Source organism: Balaenoptera borealis (assembly GCF_965194805.1).
Source record: "Balaenoptera borealis genome assembly, chromosome: 10".
NCBI classification, from domain to species: Eukaryota; Metazoa; Chordata; class Mammalia; order Artiodactyla; family Balaenopteridae; genus Balaenoptera; species Balaenoptera borealis.
In genome coordinates, this window is record NC_138874.1 from 116,523,864 (window position 1) to 116,545,235 (window position 21,372).

Consider the following 21,372-nt stretch of genomic DNA (forward strand, 5'->3'; position numbering starts at 1 on the left):
GCCTGGGTTCCTTTAAAGCCTCCTCATTGGGACCAAAGACTGCCTCACACTTGCCCAGCGGAAGGTTCTGGCAGCCTTGGACCTGGGGTTCAGGCTCAGAAGCTGCTGATTCTAAACCCAAGCTCTGCACCTTTCGAGGCTGCTGAGCACCTGTGTCTTAGTCAACAACAGAAATATTAGTAGCAATGGGTTTCTTCCAGAAACCGCTTTTCCTGAAAAGGCCATGCATCTGCTAGCAAGGCAACAGTGCATGAACTAAAACTTTATTTAAGAAAAACAAAAATCAAAGCAGAGGGCTCAGAGGCAGCTCCTCTGGGGGCGAGGACCCCACCCCGTGCCTGCCCGGATCCACACAGGAGGCTGATGAGAAAGGGCTCATTAATAAAAGAAGGAGCTGGCGTGCGAGGGGCATGCCAACTTGCTCCAGAATCTTAGCAGCCTTTAAAGCAAGTCACGGTCCTTAATGACTGTAATGATTTTTTCCTCCTCTGCCATGTGAGATCCTTTTTAGTTTTAGGAAACTATCGGGGCATGCTTGTTAGGGAGAGATGTCTTTGAAATCCATCCAGCTCTGCTGCACATCTGAGCCATTTATAATGGAAGACTGATTAATGTTTGAGGCAAACCCAGTAAAAAGAGTTTTGGCTGAAATGCCTACCCAACTTCTAATTTTTTTAACACTCCACATCTGACTGATTATGCTAATTTTGAATATGTGGATGAGGAAGAGGAGACAGCCCTGGGGGGTAGAAGGAAGGAAGAGTGATACATCAGACGACACCCTCGTATCACATGGGGGCCCCAGAAACGCCTGTCATCTGAGGCTTACTTCTAACTGCTTGATTTATTTCCATTGTGAAGAGGAATTTTGCAGAACACTAAAATTTCCATCATTTTTAAGTTGTGGTATTACAGCTATCTCCATCAAAAAACGATTGTAGGTATTATAACACCTACAAGTGGTATAAATTTGAAAATTTCTCAGAGGAAGAATGACCGGGGATTCGGAGAGCAGGTGGGTTCGGGGAAACAGAGAAAACCTGGAGTGTCCCATCCTCCACCTCCGCCCCAACTCCCTCCTGTTTGCCCTGATCCTTCCCATGCCGGCCCTACTGCTGTCTCATCCCTGCGCATGTACAAGACAGGAACAGAGAAAATGATTAGAACCGCCAGCTGAGCAGGCCCCAGCTTCCCCCAGGGCCTCCCCACGTGGGACGGTCAGAAGGGGGCTGGGGATCCAGCGGCAGGTGAGCCTGGCCCCCTGCCGGCCCGCGGCCGCCCTCTGCCTGCCCACGGCCGGCTGAGACCCGGCCGCCTTCGAGCGCCGCTCTGGCCACAGACCCTGCGCTCGACTCTGGGCACGTCGAGAGCTCCGCGGTGAGCAGCCAGTCTTCGGGCTCAAGCTCTCCCTTCTCGTCTCTGTGATGTGGACTCATCTCTTTGCCTCCCAAACCTCCGTCTCCTGGCAGGTCAGCTGGTCCCCGCGCTGCTCACAGCCCTAGGCGGCTCCCTAGCCCTTCGGGGGAAGCAGCCGGCCCGTTAGCCAGGGATGCCCTGGAAGCGGGGGGTTCAGAGCCACGTGAGTCTGAGCCCCTCGGCCATGCTGGGGCCCCCGCTCCCCACGGGGTGCATCCCCTCCGTGTGAAGGCCGTGAGCAGAGCCTCCCTGTCTGCTAATGGGCGGCGCTGACGAATTAGCTAATGAATCCGCCCCCAGGAACTTGTTTGGATCCTGCTCAGCGGGGAAAGTGGAGAGGTCTGTGGGGACGGGCGTACGCTTCCCCAGGGACCCGCCAGAAATGCAGCCGCGGCCGCAGTGCCAGGCCGGCTGCCGGCTCTGCTCAAGGGAGACGGCTGGACTCGCTGTCCGTGCGTGGACCCTCGGTTGCTGCAGGGACCCATCGGCAGGAGGTGAGGAGGGTGGTGTCTCCTGCAGGGCTCCGTGGAGAAGCGGGAGGTCACGGGGTGGGGCCCGCGATGCAGACCCCCAGGCCGCACCGGCCTGCTCCGTCTGTCCTCCTCCTTGCTCCTGCCTTCTCCCCTCTCGGTCTCCCTCTGTCCGTCCCTCCTCTGCCCTGCCTTTCTTCTGCTCCTTCTCACTCCCTTTCTCTCTCTGTCCCTTTCTCTTTTGCATTCACTGATGCCTCTGTTCACTCACTGAGTCAATCAGCCTTTTATGCATTCATTCATTCATTCATTCATTCTTCTATCTGTTTGTTATTCATCAAAATACTCAACCTCTTATTTATTAACCAATACAGGACCGAGCACACACGCGGGAGTGCCTGGAGGGCTCCCAGCCTGTCGCCCCCGTGGCAGTGACCCCGTGCTGGGCCACGTGGGGACACAGGGCACCTCCCAGGCCCCCTGACTCACTGCCACCTGCGGGCAGCTTCCCGGGTCTCCCTTGTCCTCAGTGACTTAGGAGGTTGAAATGGATGTTTCCAGATGAACCCCTTTCCCAGCAAGGTCGGGAGCGCTCCTCCCTCTCATTGAGATCTGCTGGTTTTGAAGCCTTTTTGCAGCCTGAGGTCCTCAGCCAGCCCAGGCCTTGGACTCTGCCCCACCTGGACCTCCTGCCTTGCGCCCAGCCCCGGCCCGGGCTCCGGGTCCAGCTCAGCCCTTCAGGTGCCGCCAGATACCTTCACGCATAGCAGCTTCCTTGGGTTTGGCGTGGGGCGCAGCGAAGCCCAGCTCGGTGGGAAGGACACGAACCCTCCTGGCTGGGAGACCCTGGCACATCTCCTGCCCCTCAGTCAGCCCCACGGGCCCTTGTGAGGACTGAAACAGACCCTGGGAAACTTTCTTCCCACACTTGGCACCTACATTTGTTTTTAACTGCAAATCCAAATGAAGGGCACTTCAATTACTTAATGCCTCTAAATTTGGATTTTACTAAGTATTTGTAAAAAGCTTTCAACTGCAAGGCCTCGCAACCCAGGCCCTTTTTTTGTTAACTTGAAAATACACATTTCTTTGATGGTTGACACAGCCCTCTGGGCCAGCAAGTGCCCGAGTCCAGGTGGCTTCTCAGGATGTCTCAGGCCTGGGTGAGCAAGGGGACAAGCCCCCCACAGGGAGGACCACCCCCGATGGAGTGCACCTGGGGCCAGCATCGGGATACAGCAGAGGGGATGCCGCCCACCACCTGGCTGTGGTGTCTGGTGCAGTGGGCAGCGGGACGCAGCTCTCTGGAACCTTCACCAGGGTGAACACAGGCACTGCTGCCATCTACTTGCACCTGCCTCCTTTCTTTATATGTGTTACCCGCAAATTACAGCATAAAACAGCAAAAAATTACAAAACGGGAAACATTTGGTCTAAGGGAAAGATCCAGATGTTCACCTCTGTCCCACGGGTGTTCAATTACAGTGTCATCATAGCAGGCCTTGAACCAATAATCACCATCCCCCAAAATGGCCAAAACCCCTCAGTTTCTTTAGAATCATGTCTTATGTATAAGAGTAGCAGGCAAGCAGCCCCATATATTATGCTGTTATAGAAGAAGTAGGTAAAGCTCTTCCCTTTTATTATCTGAGCTATTGAAGTCACCAACAGTGTTTTCTCTAGGACCTTAAAAATATGTTGCAACTCCCTTGATCTATGACTTCACCAGAGTGAAATGCTAACAAGATGTTTTTAATCAAAAGTCAGCTTTAAAATGCAGTAAATTTCTAAATGGAAAAGTGACATTTCCTGTAGAATTGCTTTCAGAGAATTCTGTCCACATAAACTAAGTGTGAATTACATGTAAATGTTCATGTTGCTTCACCCTAAAAATTCAGCCTTTAAAAGCAGATCTTTGCAGAACTCTGTGGGCAGAAGCATAAGTGGCTTTGGAGGCTGGGGGTGCGTGTGTCCCAAGACCCAGAGGAGGATCTGGGAGGAGCCCCTCCAGGTCAGCTGCCACCTCCACATGAGCGTTGCTGACAACAGGAGCAAGAGTCCTGCGCCAGGAGTCTGGGTGCGGAGGCGACGCTGCCCGAGGTGGTGGTGCCCCGAGTCTGCAGGTGGGCGCCTGAGGCAGGCTCACCTCTTCTGAGCCATCACGACGGTTCAGTGGTTAATGTTCCCCTGTTTGAGGGGTGAGGATGGGCCCAAGGCTGGACCCTGACTTGGATTCTCCCCCTGGCATCCTTGGTCACTCAGTCCAGAGCCCCAACCTCAGACGAGATTAGCTACTAATTCTGTGCATGGCCGGCTTCCTGGCACGTGACATGCACAGGGGACAGGCCCGGTGCTCTAAGGGCCCTCGACTGGTCTCATGCCCTGTCGCCACCATCTTGAAAGTCTTAATAATTTTTGAACAAGGAACCCACGTTATCATTTTGCACCAGGCCCCCAAATTATGTAGCTGTTTTCTCCCCACCCTCACTGGACGCAAACATAAGACCTGGACCGGCCTTCTGCCGTGTTTGCAACCTGGTTCTTATGTCAGAAATACTCTTTCCTTGAATGCCCGGTGTCACCCAATCAACTAAATCTCCTCTGGTGGTGGAGAGCAGTGTGGACCCCCATGTGACAGATGGGAGGTTGACTCAGAGAGGGAGGGGGGAGATGACGCCCAGGTTTCTGGTTTCGGTAACCAGGTGAATAGTGATGGAGGGAGGAAGCAGAGGGAGGGGCTGGATCTCATGGAAGCAGAAGATGGGTTGGATTTTGCACCTACTGAAATCAGGCTCACGCTGGCATTCAGGTGGAGCCACCTAGCAAACTGGATAACTCTCCTAAGAAGACAGGGGAGCCTGAAAGCTTTCCTTTTGGATTTGTAACGTGAAAAATCAAAAAATGATGCTTAAATGAATAAGCTTGAGTTTCAAGGAAAGAGCTTTAACTCTAGAAAATTCACTTGTGTGGACTAGTTTATTCTTTACTTGGTGCAGTCATTCAAGCAGCCCTCAACCAGGGCTCAGTGTGCGCCAGGCACAGAGCAAAGTGATGGGGATACAGAGGTGCACCCGTGGTCCAGGGGCGGGGCTGACAGAGCCCTGCAGAGCCGGGGTCAGCAGGGCTGCCCGGGCTGCAACAGAGGCGGGGACCAGGCTGGAGAGCGGGGTGGGGGCAGCGGCAGAAATACTCCTGGGTTTATGCCCCAACTGGTGAGCTGGCTAGGTTTGCGTGGACGGCTCCCCTGTTGCTTATGGGGATGGAGAACAAAAATGGGAAACAAAATGTAAAATCGTTAAATCGCGCATTTTTAACTATAAATCCCTTCTTGAACATTTAGCTGTATTTTATAGTTTCAAGTTAAAATGTATTGACTCCCTGATTTCCTTTATGCATGCATGGGTGAACGTGCCTGCGTGTGCAAGAGAGAGAGGGAGAGAGAGAGGTTTATGATACATCTCCCCGAACACAGTGGCGGCCTGCAGTGATGGTAGAAAGGGTCTGGCTCTGTCTTTGGGGCCTGGGATTGGAAAGCAACTCAGGATAGGCGTGGCCCCTCTTTCTGAGAGTCTGCTGTGAGTGCTGCTAGAGCATGGTGTTCACAAGATCAGCTTTTCCTTGTAGGCTAGGGATGCAGGCTAAGGATGTAGGCTAGGGATGCAGGCTAGGGATGTAGTAGGGATGCAGGCTAGGGATGTAGTAGGGATGTAGGCTAAGGATGCTTAGGCTAGGGATGTAGGCTAAGGATGCTTAGGCTAGGGATGTAGGCTAGGGATGCAGGCTAGGGATGTAGTAGGGATGCAGGCTAGGGATGTAGGCTAGGGATGTAGTAGGGATGCAGGCTAGGGATGTAGGCTAGGGATGCAGGCTAGGGATGTAGGCTAAGGATGCTAAGGCTAGGGATGTAGGGTAGGGATGCAGGCTAGGGGCGTAGGCTAGGGATGCTAAGGCATATGATGGTGGGGCCCCACATCATAAAATGTTTTCTTCTGCCTCCGTTTTGCAGCTTTCCTTTCCTGAAAGTGATTGCTGAATTCTTTACCTATGAGAAACATAGCTACAGTTGAGTCAAATGTGTGTCCTAAGCAGCCTTGTTTCTTCCTACCACATTCCATCTGCTTTGCCTTTTTCCTGTGTAACTTTTCCCAGGATCTGCCCATGGAGGCCATGACTCCCATAACTAATTATCAGAGCCTGAGTCTGAGCTGCAATCGTCAGACTCTAATTCCTCATATTAAAAATAAACGTAGCCAGTTTTATTGCTTGAAGTTCAACTTTAAATTGGAAAAAGTATAATGGCTACAGTTGATCAGACTCAGTGCAGGAGAAAAAAAAAAAAAAATCATTTACAAGTTCCAGGTGCATCCTCACGTTGTGCTAATGACACACACCTGCAGCCCCATGTGAACTAATTAAACACTTAATCATGTTTTTTAATGCAAACTGGAAGATTTTAGGAAATGGATTCTGTGTTGTTTGCATTTCTAAACAAAAGTCCCTGAACCGAGGCAGAGCTCGCCTGTCCGGGAGGAAGCCAGTGGGGGAAGTGTCTTGTCCTCCCGGCCTCTTCTTCAGACCAGGAACTGATCTTTCATCCTTCCTCCTGTAGGGCTGGGACCACAGTCACCTCTGCCATAGACGTGTCTGTAACTTTGCACACCCCAGCCGTGTACCATTTGATTTCTCCTTGAAGCCAGGAAGCATGGGGGTACAGGGCAGAGACCTCAGGGTCCAAATGCCCATATGCTCAGTTCTCGGGACAGCCAGGGCTCTGGGCTGCACTAGGGTGGTCAGCTCCTGCAGCCTTCATTAACTATGTCCTCCTCCACCCCTTCTCCTCCCCCTCTTCCCCTCCCCTTCCCCCGTTCCTCCCCTTTGGGGGACCCCCACCCTTGTATACTGCCAGCTCCTCGTGACATGGTCACATCTCCCCTCACCACCTGGACACCTGCCACAGGTCCTTGGAATGGAGAAAATGCTCATTATTTCACAGAAAGAATGAATCAGAAGTGACTTTTGGGGAGGTGGTAAATCCGGTCCCTGACGTGTTTAGTTTGGTGACACCAGCAGGGAGGAGTGGAAAGTGCGTGCAGGCTCTGGGAGGGGTGCACTGAGAGGCAAGGGTGGGCACGGGGCCTAGAGACACAGGCTGAGCCCACCTGGCAGTGCGGTCAGAGGGCTCGAGGTTGGAGGGAGCCCTGGGGGAAGGACACAGGGTGAGACAAGCCTGGGCTCTCAGGCTGCACACGATGTCACTGGGTCCTCTGTGCTTCTGGGTGCTGGGCTAGAGCAGAACAAAGAACTAGGGCCACCAGTCTGCCCCGCCAAGCTCACCTCTAGGTGGGCATGAATACCTGTGTCCTTCTTTCAGCACTGACTCAGGGTTGCCCTCTCGCTGGCCCAGCGCTGGAGGCCACCAGGGAAGTGACAAGAGAGGCCAGGAAGCCCCTGTGGAGCCCCGGTCAGGATACTCCTCATCACCACATGCCCCAGCGAGTGATGGCAAGGGGCCCTCAGGTGAGCACACAGAGGGCTATAATGGAGACAGGCCCTCAGGTGAGCACACAGAGGGCTATAATGGAGACAGGCCCTCAGGTGAGCACAGGGAGAACCGTCACACTTGTGTGGAGCACGTGAGTGAGAGGCCAACCATGGCACAGATGACATTAGGATTCAGGAATCAGTGCCGGCAGAGTGAAGGCTGGAAGCCAGGTTCCAAGAGTGACATGGGCAGAGCAGAAATAGGGACATGAATTATATCTCTCAGTTGAGAACTTTTAGAAGTGAGAGTAGAAAAGTTACCCTATGGAAGGAACAAAATTGAGAGCTGCTTGTATTGAAACAGAGAAGAGGTATAATATCTTGAGAGAGAGGGATTCAGCCATTGGGAGGAAGGGGTAAAGTTGAGGTTTTCTTGGTCTTTGGTTGATATCGGGGGAGCCAAGCTCCTGGCCAAGGGTGGAGCCTCTAGACGCTGGACACTGAGGAAGGATGCACCGAGGCTGGGGCGTGGGGAGCACTGCGGGGCGGGGCTGTTGGGGTGGAGGGGTGTGGAGAGCCTGTATAACGAGGCAACCAGAGTGCAATGGCTGGGACTGGCAGGCATCTCAGATGTCTGTTCCCTTTTTCATGTTTAATAATCTCCACTGTCACAGCAGCAACCAGATGGACAAACAGACACAGTGAAGCCAACATAGCTCCTATGTGATGAAGGGCAAGCGCTGAATGGGGAGGAGCCCGGGAATTCGCTCTTTAATCTATGGAGACTTCCAGAGTCCTCCAGAGGCAGCAAGTGAAACAGGTTTCGTTTTCGAAAACTGGTTACCATACATTGTTCCATCAATAAATATTTCTAAGGAGAACAAATAATGGCATCATCGTTCAATGTGTTACTCCAACCTGTGAGATTTGTTGTTAACATGGGTTAGGCTCAAACACCCAGGGAGACGAATGCTCGGGGGATATAGATGGGTCGGTCCCCCGAGCTAGAGTTTAGCTTGAGAAAGAAGGTCTAGGAAACAGTACGAGGCGGGGAGGCAAGGCCAGCCTGCTCCCCGGGAAAGGACTGGGCACGTCGGCTGTAAGAAAACCTTCCATGGAACAACAGCCTTCACTGCCCCAGCCTGACTCTTCCTGGAGGATCCCAGGATGGGCTTCCCGTGGCAGCCCCAGCAGGGCAGGCATGATGAACGAGCGTGGCTCTCTCCCCTTGGGTCGCATATCTAGACAGATGTGGCTGGGCTGCAAAGTGCTGGAAACTATTTTTAATAATTACCTGAGTGAAGTCCCAAGGACCTACTGGAAGTGATCTATTTAAATGTCAATGCCATTCATCTTTAATGAGAAAACAAAACCTTTTGGCATTATTAGTCTTTGGAATTATAAAACACATTGGTTGATATTCTGTCATTTTCCAAACCAAATAAGGAAAGACCTTTAAAAAACTGAATTTGCTGTAATTTGCCTGGCCGGGGTCTCCGAGAATGCATTGCCACCATCTGTAACTGCTGCTGGGTAGTTAACAGCAATGTCACCGTCGTGATGTATAGCTCAATAAAGCCACGCCAGCTGGCAAAACACATTTTGGGGATTCAGGCCGTGTAAGTTAGATCAAAAAATTATCAAGATAGATAGCATGACAGGAAAATAGAAGAGTTTTTGATTCGATGCTAAGAATTCAGTGTTTTGTATTTTTTTCTCCAAGTGGTGGGAAACAAGGTGCCAGCACATAGGAGTGGTAACAAGCATGCAGGCGAGGCCACTGCTGGGTTGGGGACCCCAGCCTGGCCGCCACGTCCCTGTGGCAGGTTCCGGGCCCTCCTCTGTGTCTCCCCAAACCAGAGCCCCAATTTCCTCATCTGAAATGGGGACTGGCTCATCCCCTGAACCCCGGGGGTTTGCTGGGCTGTCAGGATTACTGGAACACTCTTGGCAGAATGTGTGTGTCCATTCCTTCGTCTTCTTGATGTCGTAAATCTATCACGAATATGGAGTAACTGGATTCCAAATAGAGATTCAAATACATCCTATGAGGTTGGCTAAGTATCACCAAATCTCTAGGAAGGTTTTTATTAACAGGCACCGAGTTAATAAACTTGACGTCATTGTACATCATTATAGGAGTTTTTGGTGAGATGTGTTTGTATGGAACTAGCGACTTATTCAGAAGCCATTGAGTGTGGACAGACAGGCAAGACAGCCGTTTCAGGATGGAGACGTTCATTCAACGTTCTACAAGAGGAAGGGAAACTAATATTCCTCATGTCAACATTTCTAAATTTTCTGGAATATGATAGTTTCCTAAAAAAATAAAGCGAAAGTGAAAAATGCATAAAACAGTGTACAGATGTGTGTGGATACACAGACCATAACACACACTAGGAGATGACAACTCACTACAAACGTTGGAGTCAGTGTGACCTTTTTGAGCCACTGCCGTGTGTCGGGTGCCATTTTAGCATCGGGAATACTGTCCTCAGTCAGGGAGAAAAAAGGAAAACATCCCCAATCACTGGGGAGAAACCACAGTGCACTTTTTATATAATTTATAATAAGACATATATAGTTATTTCATATATCATTATAAATGTATAATCTAAAATATAAATTTATACAATTACAACTCTATAAATAATTATATGGTGTTACCTAAAATGTATATTGAATTTCTATGATTTGCTAGTGAATTTTGTGTTCCAAGGAGAAGCTCTTTCTGGGTCTGCTGGGATGTGTCCTCCCGTCCCTAATTCTGAGGCTTCCAAGCCTGGACTCTTGTATGAAGTATGTAAGTAGCCTCCATACCAAGATCAGGGAGACATGTTGCACCCTTCAATTAATGTGTCCAAAATGCTTTTTTATGGCAAATCGAATTCATTGCTTGAGTTGGAACATGAACTTCAGCTTTCTTTCCAAAATTCCATCCTGCTTGTTTTGGCACTTGGAGAAGAGCAGGCAACGTGTGCTGCGGAAACAGCACTGAGGTTTTATCCTCACCGCACAAAGCGGGAACTCAGTGCCTGACTCTTCAACATACATTCACACCTTACCAAGTACATTTAAAAGAACCTATATTTAAGCACTGGCACTGACCATTGAGATCCTTGAAAATAATGTGTTAGCTAAATGCAGCATTAAGAATTCAGTTAATTATTTTAATATTTTATTTCTTAATACGGAATATGATTATAAGGAAAAATATGCCTCATAAGTCAACATTTATAAATCCTCCAGAGTACGATACTATCCTAAAAAAATACAGTGAAAGTGAAAATGCATAAAACAGCGTATAGACACGTGTGGATGCACAGACCGTAACACAAACTAGGAGATGACAAGTCATCGTAAACTTTGGTGCCGCTGTGACCTTTCAAACTAGCAAATAAGATGTCTCTCACAGAAAATATATTTTGTGTTGCATTCGTAGTTGTCCCTTTGGAACTACAGACCCTGATTTCAGGAACAGCATGATCCTCGAGGGGTCAGACCTGGCACTGCTGTGTCTGGGAGCGGGGAGTTCCGATGGGCGCCTCCTGCCCAGAGGGTCCCAGCAGACACACAACCTTTGATTTTTTCTGCCCAAGTTTAGAAATGAAGTAGGAAAGGAGAAAACCAGGTCAAATGAAGCACAACTTGGTTCTCCCCAAAGGTCAAGTTGTCTGGGAACAGCAGGCGTGGTCACCGAGGGTCCCTGGGGAGGGCAGTGGGCACTGCTCCACCCAGGGGTGCCCACAGGCTGGGTCCACCTGCAAGTGCAGCTGCAGCTCTGCTCACAGACTTGGGCCCGGCTGGGCACTGGGCTCTGCCACCCTCCCCTCTGCCCCAGGAGTGCGGGAGGGCTCTGACACCCATGGGGTCCACTCTCCCAGGCCTCCTCTGCCCTCCCCACAGTCTCCACCAGCACTACCCCCCCCGCCCCCCGCTTCACAGGCTGCAGGAAAACACTTGATGGCAGGGGACCTCAGGGCGGCGGCCAGCATCGCACACACCCTTGGCCTCAGCCTGGCTGGGGAAGAGGTGCTTCGGGAGGTCGGCCACGACCACCCCACACAGTCTGCCTCCTTCTCGGGGTCCCTAGAGGGGTTCCTGCCTCCAGGAGGTGGAAATAAGGGCCAGGTAGGGATTCTGTGGTGTCTGCTGTCTTATTGCTGTTCTTCAGGATTCCAGATGATTGATTAAAATACCGTAAAGTAGGGTCCCAAGCTCCCCTCACTCTTCTTCCCTGTGCAGAGGACATGCTGTTTCTTTGTTTTGAGATTCTTAAGGACATGATAGAATCAGGTGTCCCCACCTTGGGGGGACCACATCCAGCTCTAGTAAAATCAGCCACAGGCAGAGGAGCCTGGACACCGGAGACGGCCAGTCCTCAGCAGTCCATCCCACGAGCTATTTCATCTCTACCCCAAACTGCACTCCCTGACATGCGGTCCGAGCGGGCGTTCAGCCTTCAGCTATGGGAGCGCCTTCTGTGAACCTGTGAGCCGCTCCCCTCCCCCAGGAACTGGCCAGCGGACTGCAGGACGTGGGAGATTCTGCCAGAAACAGGCTTCTGCTTCCAGCCCCGGAGACTCTCCCCGGAGGCAGAAATAATTGTCAGCCCAGGGAGCCAATCACACTCCTTACATCACGTGAGGCGGTCCATGGACAGCCAGCCCCGCCCAGCCCTTCAGCTCTAACAAAGGCGTGTGCACAGTACACACTCACACATGCACTCGCCTGTACACACACACGTGTACACATGTGCACAGAGGGTCTCTGAAGAGGGAAACAGCAGGTCAGGATGCCCGTGAGCACAGGTGCTGGTCCAAGAGCCCAGGAAAGGATCGCCCCATCATGTCTGTGGACGGAGCTATTTCCAGAATTGGCACATAGATCCAGAGAGTAAGTCGAGTTGCCTGGGAAGCATCCAGAGACAGAGACGATTCTGCTCCTGGGGCACCCAGAGAAGTAGGAGTGCGATGAGGGGCTGGAGGGAGGTGGGCTGGGCCGACAATGAGAGCAGCAAGGACCCCCCGGCAATGCCCAGAGCTGCCGATGGAAGCCTGTTCCCGTAGGGCAGACGCTCAGCCATGCACTTTACTTTCCTAGGAGCCCTGCCAGTGCAGACCCAGGACCGGGAGGCAGGGGGCTCGGCCAGGGCTCCTGCCCAGCCTGCATCAGCCCTTGGGCTGGCCGTTACCGTCAGCTCCGCTAGCACAGTAGTTTGCCCTGCGGAGAAGCGGCTGCTGACTGCTGGAGAATTGTGGTCATGCTCATGGGACCCTCCTCACAGGTTAGCCGGGCTCCTGGGTCCTGAGACCAGCAGACTCTCCAGCTCTGCTGTGTTCTGCGGTCCAGGCTCTCCCGGAGCTTCCCATCAGGCCCCGCTCTAAACCTGCAACGATGCAGCCTCCTGGTCCTCACTCTCTCCTTCCTCCCCCCTTAAACCCCTGCGTGGGGTCCTGCTGAGCGTGTCTGCCTGGGGGTGCTCACCCCCGCCATGTTCTATCCCTACCTAGAATTCCTTCCCCCTTCACAGCTGGGGCTGCCCCAGCGCATCTGGTGCCCAAGCCCTTCAGACCCATTTCATATTTGGTCGAGGACTAAGATGGGAGAACTCAATCTCAACTGGCTAGCTGCCGGAGACAGCTTGCTCTGAACCGCTGGGCTGCACATGTCTGCAGACTTACTAGAGCCTGGTGGTCGACAAGCTCAAAATGACCCCCGCCCCGGGTCACAGTGGAACCCCAGACCATCACAGAATATCTGTGTAGGCTTGGCCACGTTTCTCGGCCCCCGAGTCTGTAGGTGTGGATTGTATGACCAACGTCATGGGGTGTTAGAGATATTAAAACATTTAAAATACGATCTGGGTGTCTGGCTCATAATAAGTACTCCAAAAAGGCAGATTCCCTACCAGGGGTCTAAACCTCACCCCTGGGGAGAGATGCCCCCACCTGGCTTGTTCAGTTACTCAGATACAGCATGCTCAGGTCCTAACCTGAGAACAGTCTCCTGAGAGCAGAGAGCGGCCTTCGCTCTTAAGAGTCGCTGGGAAGGAGAAGATGGACGCCCCTCCTATTCCCTAATCCAAATTGGGACTTCTGAGAAAACCAAGACCGTGAGTTAATAATCTGTACGAACCAAATTATTATACGTTCAAATCTGCATTTGTTGGGATCTGGGGTAAAAATGGTCTTTCTTCAGATTTCCTAAAAGCATCGAGCACGAGACACCCGGTCTCCCTCCCACCCCCCCACCTCCCCACCTCCCCTACCATTTGTCTACACCATCTTCCAAAATCACACATTTCTGCCACCATGGTGACGGCCGTCAGCAGGGACAGCCTTCAATGACCAGTCTTTCTCCATATGCTGAAGACTCTTTGATCATCCAAAGCTCCCCAGTAAATACGACTGCTTTTCCCGTGGTCCAGATGGTACCCAGAGTACTTTTTACTCTGATTCAAATACCTGCACTTGTTCTTGGCTACAGAAAAGATCTTTTTTCTTTTATGTTCATTTCTGTGCGGTGTTCTGGAGTATGAATATGCATCCCATTTTCATAATTGTTTGGCTTTTAACATGCTTTAGCCAACGTGCAAGTTACTTATTCTAAAATCTTTAACAAACTGTCAGTGAGCCCCTGGTTGGCCATTCTCTCTCAGTGTAAGTTCCTCTGTTGCAAGCAATGGCAGAAATGCACAGGCAGCTAAACACTGTACTTCAGATTACAATTGGGTTCAATTAACTTCAGTAACATAAATTCTTGGCAGTAAAAGTTGCTTGCTTTGCACTAAAATGCCTGTAATTAGCCAGATTACTGAAACCGGGGATAGGGTTTATGAAAATTATGTTGTAGAACCGATAGTTTAACTTCACATGTTAATTGCCCACCTGGAGGCAAGTGATGATTGGGCAGGATAGAGAAATTAGGGAGAGTCTTGGGGTGCAGATGGGGGACCAGGGAGGGAAGGGCCACTGCAGCCACAAGCCCCTGACCCTCAGCTCCAGTACGTTCTTCATGGAGAGAAAATATGCTGCTGTGTTGGCCACAGTCTCCGAAGACTGTTTTGTTCTGTTTCATCCCACGAAGCTGTCCCAGCAGTGTGCACGGCCTGACAAGTTCCCTCATTACCGAGCATTATTTGTAACTTCTGAGTGGTTGCCTCTTCATCTCTTTCCAAAACTCATAACAAGGGCTCCTTACATTTTGGTGTCATGTCCACCCTCATTGTTGTCAACGAGTTAAAATTTTTTAACCAGCGGCGTTGCCCCATTAGGGTTACTTCTATTGGAGGGTATCCAAATTAAACCAGAGTCTTTATATAAAGCAAAGCATAACTCTTCCTAATTGTGAATTTGGATCTCTGAATATTAAACTTTCCTAAATCAGGGCATATATTTTTTATACATTTAAATTTTTTATTTAAAAAACTCTGACAAAATGTACTTGGATCATTTTCCTTACTCAAATATGAACATAGAAGAGTAACCTAACCTCATAAAACCTCATATTTTTAACATAAAGGTGATTAGATTGTGCCAATGGCTCAGTTAATTTTGTGACATGTCATTCCTTGGAAGAAGGAGCCAGCACTTCAGACAACTGGATCCATTTTGCAGCAGTACGTGTGTCCTATATCTGGTGGTGATGTTTCAGAGACAGTGCATGAGAAAGCATCACTAAAGGTAATTCAAATGTCCTCAGGTGCTGAGAGGTTAATAATCTCACAGGGCAGTACCCATGGGGGGAGTGCATCAGTGTATCACCTGGGGCTTGGAGGTGACAGGTGCTCCATGTGTCAGCTCCCCCCTAGAGCACAGACAGGCACCTGGTGGGTCTGTGGTGGTTTCCAAGCCTCCCCATCAAATGACCTTCTCTATAATGTGCTTAAGAAAGAAAAACGAGCCAACTCAGACGTACAACCACATGCGAACGCTTCTCTGTTAAAATATTGCTGTCTAGACTTAGCTGGACCCTGGGCTTTGAAAAATCCATCTCCTCCAAATCTGTATTCTGTAAATGCAGCTTTTACAAAATGTATTAAATTTGAAGGGAAAAGCCAATAATTGCAATGTTTGAAGATTCAATTTAAATCCTAAAAGCGGTCAAGAGCATCCCCAGGGGAATCCAGGTGAGGAATCTGAGCTCTGATGGAGTCTGTCTTCAGCATGTTTTCCATATTTAAAAACAAAAAGCACCTTCCCCTTTTCTAAAGGTTTCCATGTGCCCGGATAGCCTGCAGTGATGATTCTGGGGAGAAGGGTGTGCGGGGAGCTTAAATTGGGCCCTGGGGATGACTGCTGTGTCTATCTGAGGCTTTGCAGCCCCAATGTGCTGCGTTAACACGTGTACTGCTCTCTGGGTACGTTCTAGGGGAGGGGGGTGGGTATCAGCCACAAGGGGAATGGACTCCTTTTCCTTCTGAAATACTGAGTGTTTCTCAAGAACACTCCCAGAACAGCTCATGGCTGTTGGTTTGCAGTTTTCTTTGTTGCAATGTCTTTATCTGGCTTTGGTATCAGAGCAATCCTGGACCCATTAGGCAACAGATTGTAGGGAATCCAGGTTCTGCTCTTCCCTCCCGAGGGTTGTTGGTTTGGCTGCTTGTTTAGTGTCTTTCCAGGATGACTGTGGCATCTCTTTCCCCCGGAGCTGCAGCCAATGACATCTTGTTTGTCTTGTTCTGGGTTATTTGGTGGTGGTTTCTTTTTCAGCCTAGCTTCCCAGGGGTCGCCCCTGCATCTGCATAGCTTATGGGCAACTAGTGACAGGTCAGAATCTGTGCTCAAAAGCCTCGCCCAGGGAAGCTCCCACCTCTGCCAATGGGCTTGTCTCTGAGTTCGGGAGCGCATTCAAAAACCAAGTGATTTCAAACCTGCTCCCCCTTTACAATCCATCGAGCCCTTGTGGGTCTCTTCTGGGCTTCTCAGGGAGACCGGGGATGGTGGAGAAGCCTGACTGTGTCTTTTCTGTGTCTCCCTGGTGAATTTCTGGTGAGTCTGTGGCTGGTCCCAACCAATCTGGCCATCTCAGACGAGGGGAACAGCTGGCCATCCCAGTTCACTCACCACAGAGATTGTTACTGATTTCGGACAACGCCAATGGGCAGGGATTTTTTTGCCTTCTGGCCCAAATCGAGTAGCCCCTCCAGCCGTGAAGCTGTTAGTAATTCCGGGCCTGCCTTTACCTCTTAGAACTACCAGACAAACAGTCGTGGAGGGGAGGGACAGGAGCAGGACCACCTTGGAGGACCACTGTTCCTACCCAGAGCAGCAATCTCTCACGAATAAGTGCATCTCAGTGCATCAGGAGAGTTTGGTCAGCTCCCAGGGCAGAGGAATGGCTGCTTTGATCTTTGTGTCTGGCTACGTTACCTTCTGGGGAGAGGGTGTGAAGACCCCACACCGGAAGCCCCGTATCTGACCCCCGTTTCCACTTCATTTCCTGTCCCTCTGGCTGCGAGTCAGGACATCTGGGTTCACGTCTGTGCTCTGCTCTGGACCAGCTGTGTGGCCGCAGGCACACGAAGTGTGCTTCCACTGATACACAAAGAAGAAGCCTGATGAGGGGAGTTTGTACGTTCACTCCCAGCTCTAAAGTTCTATTACCTCAGAGAGCTAAAAATGCATGTTATCCATCAATGAAACTCAACTCCGTGAAATAGTTCAGAATCACTCGGTTCTCACTCATGTTAGAACACGTATCCTTTCTTCCAGATGAACGTTTGGACCGGCATTTCTCTCTGCTCCTCTCTCAAAACAGTCATGAGTCTCCGTTGGGTGTGCAGCCCCTGCAGCGTTTAGAGCACAGTTTAACAGGTGCCGAGCAGAACGGCTTTTACCCAGAGTCATTAGAAAACCCCATATTTCTAAGATGCGCCTCTAACTTCCAGGATCACCGGTGGAACTCTCCTGGACACACCTACCTTTCCTCGGTGGCTGCCCGTCTTTGCTGTGAAAGTGTTACTGTACCCATAACAACACCTATGTCCTTGGTACCCAAGGGGCTGTGATTATCTTTCTCGACATGGTGGCACTAGTTTTAGAGTTCTTATTCCAGTTTTTAACAATTGTATCTCTCTCTCCCTCTCCAGCCCTCCAGCCCTCACGCCCCACTCCCCTCTCCCCACTCCCCCCATCACTTCTTGCTCTGGCCGTGGTCTGTTTCTTCCATTTGTCACCAGGTCCATCCCTCCACCACACGCCCCCGCCCACTCACAATGGATGAACACTAAGGAGTCATGATTTTGTGTTCACTTTGAAGTCAGCAGGACATGGTGTGATGCAAAGGAAGTCCCTTAGTGTCACCTCCAACTACACTGTACTATGTCCCACTGAGGAATTATCTTAGCAATCATAGATTACTACAGTAAACTGACGATTGTTTGCCTGAATAACTGGGCAATTTTTAAAAACTGGTTCCATGCAGCTCACTAATTATGGGCACGATCCATCAGGAGTGTTTAAAGCTGCCTTTTGTTGTTCTATACGGCCTGTCTCTGTATCTATCTTTCAACCTATCTGTTGCTCATTATATCATTGATTTCATTTAAATTTGATGCTTTTGTATTTTATGTCAAGTTTATCTGCTGGGACGTATGTGCATTGTGTTAAATCACTAGATGTTATTTATTAAAAACTATTAATTAGACTGACTGTAGTAAGTACAAGATGGCTTAAGCTTATGACTGAAATAGAGCTATTTCTCTAAGAATTTTCTATTTTTATTTTTTTTCTAATTTTTGTTTCTCACTGTCCTGCGATTCAAATACCTTTATGTATTTAATTGTGCACGCTCCTGATTTTTTTAAAAGAACTTTAAGAGGGTTTTTTTTCATGTTTAGAATAAGAGCAGTGAATGCCGATACCCTAGTCGTGATAAAGCCCTAGTTTTGCAGGTTGTCGCCATTGGGGGAAACTGGATAAAGAGATATGGACTCTCTCCAGAGTATTTCTTACAACTGATGTACATCTACAATTATCTAATAATGCAAAGTTTAATGAAGATATATGTTCAGGAGGGAAAAGCCACAGCCAACGACCACTTAGGTTTTCAAATGCCTGATGTTCTTAGCACGATGGGCTGCAACAGAGGCACTTGGCTTTCCCTCATCTCCAGCTCTCACCCCTCAGGGTGGAGGTGGTCTCATCTCATCACCAAACACCCAGGAGGATTGGCGCTGGAGGCTGTCTGGGCTTGGGGAGGCGAGTCCACCTTCTCTGGGAGGCGCTGGTGGGAGAGATGCAGGACCGATGTGGATGGGGCCCCGGGCAGGGGGCTTGGATTAGGCACTGCTGGGCGTGGCTGGGGGTCTCAGTGACCTGTAGGTGTTTCTGCACTACATGCTGTCACCCCACGAGCTGCCTCTGCAGACTTGTCCAGGAGGTGCGGGGAGATGTTGCTATGAGGCAGGACCCCCTGAAATCTATGGAACAGCAGCTGTTCGTTGCTCACATCGTCAGTGCACGAGGAGTTATTCTCTTTCAGAGACTCCTCAGGGTGCTGCAAAAACACTTGGGAGAGGAAGTTGCTCCTGAGAGGAGACCCCACAGATGCTGGTGGAGGGACCTGCCTCAGTCTCGCTCACAAGGCATTACCTGGGAGCTCCTGCCTCAATGATCATCAGAAGGTCCTGTGAATTCTAACCCCTAAAGCTACCTCGACCTCCAAGTGTCCCCCGCCTGCGCCCCCAGACAGCCCCTCCCCGTGCTCAGGGTACCACACTCAGCTCCTTGCCCTTTGTTCCCTGAACTGCAGCTCAGGGGATTTTCCTACAACATAAATCAGACCAATAGCTTCTCGAGTCTCTTAAAATGAGAGTCAAACTCCTCCCCATAGTCTAGGAGGCCCCGTGTGGCCCAACCCAGCGCCCTAGCTCTGCCACCCACTGGCTCTTCCCAGCTCAGAGTCTCTGCTCAAGGCAACCCCACCGCCACCTGGGAGCCTGGCGGGTCCTGCCCCCCAAAGCCCTCTGCAAACCCACTTCTCCAGCAGGCTTCTCCCTCCCTGTCTGTATCAGCACCGTATTTGCTTTCTGTCCCACGACGTACAACGTGGATTCGATTGTTTTGCCCGGCTCTCTTTTTCCATATCCTCCCTGACCAGGTTAGAGCAGAAGCTGCCAGCACGATATCCAGACAAAGTACTCACGGCTGTGGTGTGATTAACGTTACGATTTGGGGGCAAAATGCAAGGATCAGCTCCGCTCTTTCTTAGGAGGAAACTAACTCACCTTTTTCACTTGACATTGTGTTTTTGTGCTCATCTCTTCTGACTCACACAGTTCCCGGTCACTCTGCCTTTCCTTTGTATTCTGCGTATCGCCTGCATTCCCCTGTAGGACGCAACCACCACTTACCCACCACGCCCACTGCAGGGCCATTCTGTGGTTTCCCCTTCCTTCTGTTGGAGACAGCCCCGCAGTGAAAAGCCCTCCTCTGGAGTCCTGGAGCCACGCGTAGACCCTCCTCGTGGTGGGAAAGAAACACAGATGTATAACGTGCAAGCATCTTGACCAACGGGGCAAGTCTTCGCACCCCCAAGGGCTCCCGCATCTTCTTTAACATTTCACATCATCGATTGTAAATGTTTCCTTCTCTCAGGGTGTGAGATGGCGTCTCCCAATTCACTGATACGGTTTCCAAGCCGTGTTTTGTCTCTTTAACAATCTAACCCAGTTGTTTCATAACCCTCTGTGTCTGTCTGTTTTTCCCATTGTTGGACATCCCTGCGCCTCTGACCGTGGACTCCGGCGGGGTGTGAACGCTCCAGCCCAGACCTGCCACCTCCCAGCGTGTGTCCTCACTTCCCCTGAGCCTCCATTTCTTCAAATGCAGGAAGAACGCTCTCCGCCTACAGTGAAAAGAGCTCATCCTTCACCGGAACGGACGCTCCTCCCTCCACAGGCAGAGGTGTCCTTAGGAGGGATCGGCTCAGCCGGGGGACGCACTTCCCTGTCCCCTTGCACCCACGGGAGCCCCGTCCCCACCCCCCACCGCTGGTCCAGCCTAGGAATGTGGGCGGAAATGCTGTGTCACCCCGTCTCTTCCCCGGTCTGTCAGCTGCAGTCAGGTGTCACCAAGGCCAAAGCAGGGCACAGGCAAGGATGGGAGAGTCCAGGTCCCAGGGTCACCACGAGCAGGAGAGCTGCCCCCCTCCTGGGAACCACCCACGTCTTTCATGAGCATGAAAGAAATGTCTGGGGTGTTGAGCCACTTGACTTCAAGAGCTGTTTGTACAGCAGCTCGCATTGCCTGAATCAGCACTTGTCAGGTGTATCACCCAGGGAAACACATGGAAGGCGGGACCAGACTAGAGCTCGTAGCAGCTTCAGCTGATCCTAGAACCATCGGTGTGAACTCAGAAATCTTTGCTCAACGAGCTACCTATTATTTCTGAAAATTGTTAGCTTTGGTTAAAAAAAAAAAAAGTGCCAATGAAGACATCATATTTGTTCAAACAAAAGGATAAAAGGTAATTTTCAGATTCAGCAATGGGGTAGAATAGCTATGGATGGAGCAACCATGGCCCATCTGACCCAGGGGCGTTGGGTTTGCAGGTAGACCGGTGGGTCAGCTCCCAACCATCCTCAAGACCCCAGAGTAAGTGGGAGGAGGGGGGAAGGGGGCTGTGCTTATTTAAAGTTCTCCTTCTCTCTGAGCTTCCACTGACATAAAACTTTGAAGTCTTGGAGCTTTATAAGAGTATTTGGTCATCTCTGTACTGTCTAAAAATAAATAATAGCAATACTGCTTTATTGCATCTTACCTTTTACAAAGGATTTTATTCCGTGGGGTGGCGATACCAGGTATTGATTGAAGTTAGAGTATGAAATAGCAAATTCCACAGATTGTTTCCTCCCTCTTTTGGTCTTTGTTAGGATTTCATGTATTTAGCAGCATTTCATAAGCAAACAAATTCAAAATGTTGAGTATACCAAAGGACCTTGGGCAGAAACAGCAGCGCCATTACTGAAGCCCTGCTCTGGTTCCTCACCGCCCCCCGT

General features: G+C 50.5%; 1 long non-coding RNA gene across 1 annotated transcript; it reads left to right on the top strand.

Moving 5' to 3' along the window:
* Positions 1-1,297: 1,297 nt before the first annotated feature.
* On the top strand, positions 1,298-20,865 carry LOC309636314. The gene is made up of 2 exons (XR_014249395.1): positions 1,298-1,469; positions 20,204-20,865. It is a non-coding gene; the product is annotated as an uncharacterized lncRNA (long non-coding RNA).
* Positions 20,866-21,372: the final 507 nt, after the last annotated feature.